This window comes from Oncorhynchus masou, chromosome 8 (assembly GCF_036934945.1).
Source record: "Oncorhynchus masou masou isolate Uvic2021 chromosome 8, UVic_Omas_1.1, whole genome shotgun sequence".
Lineage (NCBI taxonomy): Eukaryota > Metazoa > Chordata > Actinopteri > Salmoniformes > Salmonidae > Oncorhynchus > Oncorhynchus masou.
Window position 1 is genome coordinate 7,765,867 of NC_088219.1, and position 6,381 is coordinate 7,772,247.

Below are 6,381 nucleotides of genomic sequence, written 5' to 3' on the forward strand. Positions count from 1 at the left end.
ATACAATAGAGCCATAGAGACAGTAGATCGAGCTGTTCTGTCGTAATATAATAGAGACAGTGAATTTAGCTGGTCCTTTATAACATAATAGAGACAGTAGATCTAGCTGGTCTGTCATAATATAATAGAGACACTAGATCTAGCTGGTCTGTCATAATATAATAGAGATAACAGATCTAGCTGGCCTGTAATAATATAATAGAGACAGTTGATCTAGCTGGTCTGTCACAATATAAGAGACATAGAGACAGTAGATCTAGCTGTTCTTTCGTAATATATTAGAGACTGTAGATCTAGCTGGTCTGTCATAATATACCAGAGATTACAGATCTCGCTGGTCTGTCATAATATAATAGAGACTGTAGATCTAGCTGTTCTGACATAATATATTAGAGACAGTTAATCTAGCTGGTCTGTCATAACATAATAGAGACACTAGATCTAGCTGGTCTGTCATAATATAATAGAGATAACAGATCTAGCTGGCCTGTCATAATATAATAGAGACAGTTGATCTTGCTGGTCTGTCACAATATAATAGAGACATAGGGACAGTAGATCTAGCTGTTCTGTCATAATATAATAGAGACAGTAGATCTAGCTGGTCTGTCATAATTTAATAGAGATAACAGATCTAGATGGTCTGTCATAATATAATAGAGACAGTAGATCTAGCTGGTCTGTCATAATATAATAGAGACAGTAGACCTAGCTGGTCTGTCGTAATATAATAGAGACTGAAGGTCTAGCTGTTCTGACATAATATATTAGAGACAGTAGATCTAGCTTGTCTGTCATAATATAATATAGACAATATATCTTTCTCATCAATCGTAATACAATAGAGAAAGTAGATCTATCTGGTCTGTCATAACATAATAGAGACAGTAGATCTCGCTGGTCTGTCATAATTTAATAAAAACACTAGATCTAGCTGGTCTGTCATATTATAATAGAGACAGTAGATCTAGCTGGTCTGTCATAATATAATAGAGACAGTAAATCTAGCTGGTCTGTCATATTATAATAGAGACAGTTGATCGAGGTGGTCTGTCAAAATATAATAGAGACAGTAGATCTAGCTGGTCTGTCACAATATAATAGAGACACAGAGACAGTAGATCGAGCTGTTCTGTCGTAATATAATAGAGACAGTTAATCTAGCTGGTCTGTCATAACATAAAAGAGACAGTAGATCTAGCTGGTCTGTCATAACATAATAGAGACACTAGATCTAGCTGGTCTGTCATAATATAATAGAGACAGTAGATCTAGCTGGTCTGTCACAATATAATAGAGACATAGAGACAGTAGATCTAGCTGGTCTGTCAAATGATAATAGAGATAACAGATCTCGCTGGTCTGTCATAATATAATAGAAACTGTAGATCTAGCTGTTCTGACATAATATATTAGAGACAGTAGATCTAGCTTGTCTGTCATAATATAATATAGACAATATATCTTTCTCGTCAATCGTAATACAATAGAGAAAGTAGATCTAGCTGGTCTGTCATAACATAATAGAGACAGTAGATCTAGCTGGTCTGTCATAATATAATAGAGACAGTAAATCTAGCTGGCCTATCATATTATAATAGAGACAGTAGATCTAGCTGGTCTGTCATAATATAATAGAGACAGTAAATCTAGCTGGTCTGTCATATTATAATAGAGACAGTTGATCGAGGTGGTCTGTCAAAATATAATAGAGACAGTAGATCTAGCTGGTCTGTCACAATATAATAGAGACACAGATACAGTAGATCGAGCTGTTCTGTCGTAATATAATAGAGACAGTTAATCTAGCTGGTCTGTCATAACATAATAGAGACACTAGATCTAGCTGGTCTGTCATAATATAATAGAGATAACAGATCTAGCTGGTCTGTCATAATATAATAGAGACAGTAGATCTAGCTGGTCTGTCACAATATAATAGAGACATAGAGACAGTAGATCTAGCTGGTCTGTCAAATGATAATAGCGATAACAGATCTCGCTGGTCTGTCATAATATAATAGAAACTGTAGATCTAGCTGTTCTGATAATATATTAGAGACAGTAGATCTAGCTTGTCTGTCATAATATAATATAGACAATATATCTTTCTCGTCAATCGTAATACAATAGAGAAAGTAGATCTAGCTGGTCTGTCATAACATAATAGAGACAGTAGATCTAGCTGGTCTGTCATAATATAATAGAGACAGTAAATCTAGCTGGCCTATCATATTATAATAGAGACGGTTGATCGAGGTGGTCTGTCAAAATATAATAGAGACAGTAGATCTAGCTGGTCTGTCACAATATAATAGAGCCATAGAGACAGTAGATCGAGCTGTTCTGTCGTAATATAATAGAGACAGTGAATTTAGCTGGTCCTTTATAACATAATAGAGACAGTAGATCTAGCTGGTCTGTCATAATATAATAGAGACACTAGATCTAGCTGGTCTGTCATAATATAATAGAGATAACAGATCTAGCTGGCCTGTAATAATATAATAGAGACAGTTGATCTAGCTGGTCTGTCACAATATAATAGAGACATAGAGACAGTAGATCTAGCTGTTCTTTCGTAATATATTAGAGACTGTAGATCTAGCTGGTCTGTCATAATATACCAGAGATTACAGATCTCGCTGGTCTGTCATAATATAATAGAAACTGTAGATCTAGCTGTTCTGACATAATATATTAGAGACAGTTGATCTCGCTTGTCTGTCATAATATAATAGAGATAACAGATCTAGCTGGTCTGTCATAATATAATAGAGACAGTAGATCCAGCTGGTCTGTCATAATATAATAGAGACTGTAGATCTAGCTGTTCTGACATAATATATTAGAGACAGTTGATCTTTCTTGTCTGTCATAATATATTATAGACAATATATCTTTCTCTTCAATCGTAATACAATAGAGAAAGTAGATCTTGCTGGTCTGTCATAATATCATTGAGACAGTAAATGTTGCTCGTCTGTCACAATATAGTAGAGACAGAAGATATAACTCGTCTGTGGTAATATAAAATGAAAGTAGATCTATTTGGTCTGCCATAATACAATTGAGAAAGTAGATCTAGCTGGTCTGTCATAATATATAAAGGACAGTAGATGTTGCTGGTTTTCAAAATGTAGTAGAGACAGTAGATGTAGCTGGTCTGTCATTATATAATTGAGACAGAACATCTTGCCGGTCTGCGATAATATAATAGAGACAGTATATTTAGAAGGAATGTCATAATATAATAGAGAGAGTAAATGTAGCTGTTCCATCATAATGTAGTAGAGACAGTAGATCAAACTGGTCTGTCATAATATAATTGAGACAGTAAATATAGCTGGTCTGTCATAAAATATTAGAGACTGTAGATCCATCAGGTCTGTCGTAATCTGATAGAGGCAGTAGATATAGCTGGTCTACCATAATATAATAGAGACAGGAGATTTCGAAAGAATTCCATAATATAATAGAGACAGTTTATCTAGCTGCTATGTCATAATGTAACTGAGACAGTAAATCTAGCTCGTCTGTCGTAATATAATAGTGACAGTCGATCTAGATTCTATGTCATAATATAATAGAGACAGTGGATGTAGATGGTCTGTCATTATATAATTGAGACAGTAGATCTAGCCGGTCTGTAATAATATATTAGAGACAGGAGGTCTATCTGTGTCACGCACTGACCTTAGTATTCTTTGTTTTCTTTATTATTTTGTTTAGATCAGGGTGTGATATGGGTGATGTATGTGTTTTACCCTGTCAATGTGTTTTGTATGTTTTTATTTTTTTTTATTTTTTTTTATTTCACCTTTATTTAACCAGGTAGGCTAGTTGAGAACAAGTTCTCATTTGCAACTTAGACCTGGCCAAGATAAAGCATAGCAGTGTAAACAGACAACACAGAGTTTCACATGGAGTAAACAATAAACAAGTCAATAACACAGTAGAAAAAAAGGGAGTCTATATACATTGTGTGCAAAAGGCATGAAGAGGTAGGCAAATAATTACAGTTTTGCAGATTAACACTGGAGTGATAAATGATCAGATGGTCATGTACAGGTAGAGATATTGGTGTGCAAAAGAGCAGAAAAGTAAATAAATAAAAAAAGTATGGGGATGAGGTAGGTAAAAATGGGTGGGCTATTTACCGATAGACTATGTACAGCTGCAGCAATCGGTTAGCTGCTCAGATAGCAGATGTTTGAAGTTGGTGAGGGAGATAAGTCTCCAACTTCAGCGATTTTTGCAATTCGTTCCAGTCACAGGCAGCAGAGAACTGGAACGAAAGGCGGCCAAATGAGGTGTTGGCTTTAGGGATGATCAGTGAGATACACCTGCTGGAGCGCGTGCTATGGGTGGGTGTTGCCATCGTGACCAGTGTACTGAGATAAGGCGGAGCTTTACCTAGCATGGACTTGTAGATGACCTGGAGCCAGTGGGTCTGGCGACGAATATGTAGCGAGGGCCAGCCGCCTAGAGCATACAGGTCGCAGTGGTGGGTGGTATAAGGTGCTTTAGTGACAAAACGGATGGCACTGCATCCAGTTTGCTGACTAGAGTGTTGGAAGCAATTTTGTCGATGACATCGCCGAAGTCGAGGATCGGTAGAATAGTCAGTTTTACTAGGGTAAGTTTGTCTATGGCTGTATACTAGTCTAGGTGTTATATATGTCTATGGTTGCCTAGATTGGTTTTCAATTAGAGGCAGCTGTTTATCGTTGTCTCTGATTGGGAACCATATTTAAGCAGTCATATTCCTTGGGTATTTGGTGGGTCATTGTCTATGGTTAGTTGGCTCGGTCTGCACTTGTATCATATTTTGCTTCACGGTCGTTTTTTTAAAAAGTGTTCTTCGTTTCATTAAATAAGAAGATGTATTCATCTCACGCTGCGCCTTGGTCTCATCCATACAACGAACGTGACAAGCTGGACTGTCATAATATATTAGAGATGGTAGATCTATTAGGTGTGTCATTATATAATAGAGACAGTAGATCTAGCTGGTCTGCCATAATATAATAGACACAGTAGATCTAGTTGGTCTGTCATATTATAATAGAGACAGTAGATGTAGCTGGTCTTTCATAATGTAGTAGAGACATTAGATCTAGCTGTTCTATCACAATATAATTGAGACAGTAGATCTGGCTGGTCTGTCATAATATGTGCGAGACTGTAGATCTAGCTGATCTGTCATTATTTAAAAGAGACAGTTGATCTAGCTGGTCTTCCATGATATAATAGAGACAGTAGATCTAGCTGATCAGTTAGTCAGAATAATATCTATGAGGGTGTCCATTTTTACAGATTTAGGGTTGTGCATGGGTAGGTTCCTTGATAATTTGTGTGAGATTGAGGGCATCTAGCTTAAATTGTAGGACGGCCGGGGGGTTAAGCATATTTACCTTTAGCCTTTGCTTACCTAACTGACTGTGTGTATTGGTTCCTGACTTCCCTGAAAAGTTCAATGCTAGAACTATTCAATGCTAGTACAGTAAGCCATAGTATGTTTTTGTGCTGGTCGAGGGCCGTCAGGTCTGTATAATTATTTCAAGCAAAGATATCCCAGTTTAGGTCACCTAACAGAACAAACTCTGAAGATAGATGGGGAGCACAAAAATGACATATGGTGTCCAGGGCACACCTGGGTCCTGAGGGGGGGTCTATAACAGGCTGCAACAGTGAGAGACTTATTTTTGGAGAGATGGATTTCTAAAAGTAGAAGCTCGAATTGTTTGGGCACAGACCTGCGGGCTATCTCTGAAATAAACTAAAGTAAAACATTAAATAAAAAGTAATAAAATAACAATAACGAGGCTATGTACAGGGTGTACCAGTACCGAGTCAGGATGCGGGGGTACAGGTTAGTTGAGGTAATTTGTACATGTAGGTAGGGGTAAAGTGACTATGCGTAGATAATAAACAGCGAGTAGCAGCAGTTTAAAAACAAAGGGGGGTCAATGTAAATAGTCCAGGTGCCCATTTGAAAAATTGTTCAGCAGGCTTGGGGGTAGAAGCTGATAAGGAGCCTTTTGGACCTAGACGTGGCGCTCTGGTACTGTTTCCTGTGCTGTAGCAGAAAGAACAGTCTATGACTTGGGTGACTGTGATATTTGTTTCAGTAAGATTGGATTTTTGTATAAATATAATTTGTTATCAACTGTACTGCGGGGATGGAATGTAAGTCACAGAAAATTGAGGTGGTATTTGCAGCTGCAAAGAGGTATTTGGGTGTGTGAGACTTGACATCAGAAGATTTGCAGGTGAGCGTCCTATCCTTTCAGGCTCTGAGTTTGTTTTTTTTCAACCTTTATTTAACAAGGCAAGTCTTGGCAGGGTAGCCTAGTGGTTAGAGTGTTGGACTAGTAA